Here is a 4214-nt window from a genome sequence, read left to right as displayed (position 1 = left end):
GCTGCGTAAGGAGCTCGGGCCGGGTGTGGCGTTACCAGGAGCAGCGATGGCCGAGTGGTTAAGGCGTTGGACTTGAAATCCAATGGGGACTCCCCGCGCAGGTTCGAACCCTGCTCGCTGCGGCCCGCCGGGGGCTAATTTTTTTTTCACGTCTTACTTCACCGTTGCCTCTACGGCAACAAGAGGGAGTATTTAGTATTTGTCCTACCACCTGTTCTGTCAGAAAATAAATGTAGTACCAAAGCAGTAGTAGGTCCCAGGGCATGCCTCCAGCACCACATCTAAAACACTGGTGATAAACAGCACTTGGTGGAGGAGGGAGAAGGGCACTTGGGGTCACTTTTCTTTCTACAGCTCGCCTTTGAGGTCTTCTGTGGACAGGACAGGCACTGCCCAAGTGCAAAGCTTGGGATTAATCCCAATCTATATTGAATGCAGTTGCTCTGTCAAACCATCCCTCTTGTAAAGGAGTCTGCTCTGATAACCCTTATACCTCCAGTGAAGGAGTTCAAGATCCATTTTTTTCCTGTCCTTTATGGTCTTCTGCACAGGCATGAAGCACATGCACACAATCTAGCAGTAACAGGAAAAAAAGCCTGTGAATTCTAAGATTCTAAGTTTAAAAAAAAGAAACATAAAAACCACACATTTAAACACAAGTTATTTTACAACTAATAACCAGGAAAAACACAAGAGCAAGGCACTCTCCCCTACATAAACACACACATATCTATCTATATATATATGTTTATATCTCACCTCTTTCTGACTAGCTTAAGTTGACCTTTCACCACTCAGATGTGTCAGTCACCTGTTCTCTGTGGCCCCAGCATTGGTGAAGAGCTGCAAAAATCTGTAAAGTCAGGTAGGAAAAGGCTGAAAATAGTAATTTTAGAAAAGGCCATTTCCACACTGGCCAAAATAGGAGTGAAAAGTAATTGCTCCTACTATCTCTCAGACAAGACAAAAGCCCAACACAAACACACATGCCAACTCATTCTTTCTAGCATCATGTTTTGTTAGTGCAATTTAATTTAATCAGAAAATGGAGGCAGGGGAAGAAGAGGAAACATTGAAATATCCTTGTGCGGAACAAAACAAAGAGGGGACAAACAATTTTTCATGCTGCCAGCAAAACGGTCATTTCAAAGTGCTCCAAGGCTTCCAGGAATTTCAAGTTTGGCTGTTTGTTTCTGTCAGGGCACATGCAAATATTAGAGGTTGTGCTTTAGAGGGAATCTTAAACTGGTAAATAACTGGCAATCATACTCTATCACATGTGTCCATAATATCAGGCATTTCCCTTAAGTTCTCATATATGAAGTCATATGCCAAGGAATACTGGAATCGGACATCTCGGGCATCGCAGAGACAATTTTTAAATTCAAGAGTACCAACTTAAGCAACCTTTGCTAAGGTGCAGTACACGTGCTGCTTTCACCTTAGCATATTTGTGTTCTAATAGAAGCTTAAAATTGTGTGCTTAAAGCAGTACAACATGTTAGGCACTCTGCAAAAATAACAGTATTTCTAGTGAATGTGCACATTTCAGGTAACAGTTAAAAGACAGAACTTTTCCACATGTGAGGCTTGATTTTGTTAAATCAGTCAGAAATTTAAACTCTTTTCTATTCTTTTGTAAGTTGAAAGTCTCGACCACTCCCATAATCTGGAACAGATGAGAGAAACTATTTTATGTAATGCAGTTTTGGGTGGCATTCCAAATTAATAAAAAGGCAGTATTAAAAGAGGCAAAAATACTAAATGCAGTGACAAACGTTCCATGAAGTCCTTCTTTTACACTGTATCACTGAAGATGTTGCCATTTTTTTATTGACCACTTTGTCTTATTTTCAAGAGACTATTTCATTGCTTTAGTACATCTGAAGACAAAGCACCAACCTAATAAATATTGACTAGGAAGTTTGCAACTTTTCACTGGGACCTTGCTGGGGATGGAAATGTCAAATGACTGACACCAAAAGATGCAGTTATTTTATATTGAAAAATAAAAGGACAGTCTGTCAGAGAAGGATCAAAAATCTCCACTGTCTAAGGAAATATTTGCATTCAGCGAACATTTCCTCCTTAAAACTGATTTTCCCTAAAATTTGCAGTTTAAAAATAAGAGTGTCAGTGAACACCCAAGTTGTTTCCCCACCCTCACCCTTCAGCAAGTTATGAAAATGTTCCCATCAAGGCACTGATGGGGAAGAACCGTATGGTTTTAATTGCAGTTTTGGTGCGCTGTTTTGGGGTTTTGTGTGTTGTTGTTTTTTTTTTTGTAATTACACAGGAAAGCAAGTAAAGACTGCCAAACAGCCTACTAAAGCTATATATACGTTAGCAGCACTAGTAGACTGGGTGCAGTGCTCTCCTCTTGACTCCTATCGCTTTTCACCTCCGTTTTGTAGCAAAGAGTTAAACTGCAACTGTTCTGATCTGCTTCCCGTTTTAAACTTCAGCTGTAAGAGTGAGAATGACCAAGGCAGTAATGAACCTGGTGCTGGAGTTCAGACTGCAAAAGGTGCATACGGACTCAGTGCGGGATTGCTCCATCTCTCTGCCATTGGGTGCAGTTTTCTTCCCCAAACCTGACTCAGGCCTCCTGCCTGAGTACCTTCAGGGATCAAGGTGTCTCCAACCAGTTAACAAAGAGATGGTTAAGATGTCCAGCTTCCTTTTTTATTGTCAGCTACCCACGCTGAAACAAACAGCCTAGTCCTTTGGCAGTAGCAGACCAAGGATGGACAATGAGAATCCTGGGGAAGTCTCAGATCGTTTGAAAGTGAGGATCACAAGTAGCAGAAAGCAAAGGCACACAGGCCCAACCAGCTGGAATGGTCTCTTATTCGTCTGGAACTTTCTGCTCATTCTCCTGTATGCCCTGCCATCCCATTGACAGCATTCACATGAAGCTGTTCATGAGAAAGAAGGGGAACTGACGGTCCTCTACCCAGGGTAAGTTTGAGGACTTCATAGACATTAACTGCTAGTAAAGGACCAGCTCCGAGAATCCTGACAAAGCACGAAAGTCAAACTGCAACTCTTTAGAAAAGCTATCTGCCTTCGGTACCAAGGGTCCTTTGGTATTTTCAGAGGTGTTTTGACAAAGCAGCAAGCAAATTATTTTGTCCAAACCACCAAGAACCACATTGTACATCAAGACAGGAAACCTTCTGAACATTGGCACAAATTTCATTTTTCAGAAATAACCCTTCTTCATCACTGCCCCACCAGAAGAGAGGAGCAAGAGCAAACCACTGCAAAGATGGAATAGAGGAAAGAAAATTTGTTTTCTCCAGCATCCATCACCTGTGACAGGTTATGATATCCATCAGAGACAGAAAAGTTCCCAGTCTATATTGTACATCACTACAATGACTCAGACACAAGCCTTCCAAAGCTCACACAGAGCACATGAGTAGTCCCCATCTTCATTAACACAGGAGGGAGAAGAGACTAATATAATGAAGGTGAAAGAACAAATACAGGCAGTGCCTACCATCAGTGGGGGGCGAGACTTGGCAACTCTCACAGCAGCAGGCTGACAACTGGCTGAGTTGCTTTATCTTTTGCTGCATAATTTTATCAGCTTTACAGCAGCTTCACTGCTTACCTTCCCAGCAGTCTTGTCTCTCAGGATATGAGAGTGTAAGATAACAAATGTCCGTGCTCAGGAAATTAAAGCTACCCCATATCTATTTTAATCATCACGATACTTGCTTTCTTACTTTTATTAAAGAACATATACTGTCTTTTTTTGTCTTTTTGGTTTTTTTACTTCTCTCTTTCAAAGAGGAAAACAGGCATTCTGGACACAACTTTACCTATCGTTCAGCATTACTCAGCCTGAGATTTTAAGTCATATACCATCTGTATTTATCATCAAAACTTTTAACCCTTACATTGCCAGTTGAGAAATGCTGGCAAAATAACTTGGTGAATATTGGCAAAACAAAAAGTTTGTGAAGAACTAGAATGTTCCAGATCTTATGTATTCAACACCTGCACAAGAACAGGCATGACACCAGTAACTAACAATATATTCATTTTATATAATTCAAGAATCCCCCCAAAGCTGTTCAGTTGCACTGTAAACAGCTGGCTTAATAGTTAATTTCTGATGCTATGAAACTGGTTGATACAGTTTCAGAGACCTAGAAACACAGTATTAACAAAATACAGAGAATAGGCCAGGTTTTTTATCATCA

At 41.0% G+C, this 4214-nt stretch overlaps 1 non-coding gene across 1 annotated transcript; it reads left to right on the top strand.

Annotated features, from left to right (window-relative positions):
• Nucleotides 1–40: 40 nt before the first annotated feature.
• TRNAS-UGA lies at nucleotides 41–122 on the top strand. The gene has a single exon. It is a non-coding gene; the product is annotated as a tRNA-Ser (tRNA).
• The last annotated feature ends 4092 nt before the right edge of the window (nucleotides 123–4214 follow it).

The sequence above is a fragment of the Apaloderma vittatum genome, unplaced genomic scaffold, assembly GCF_000703405.1.
Source record: "Apaloderma vittatum isolate BGI_N311 unplaced genomic scaffold, ASM70340v1 scaffold19368, whole genome shotgun sequence".
Lineage (NCBI taxonomy): Eukaryota > Metazoa > Chordata > Aves > Trogoniformes > Trogonidae > Apaloderma > Apaloderma vittatum.
This window is presented reverse-complemented; position numbering and strand designations above follow the sequence as displayed.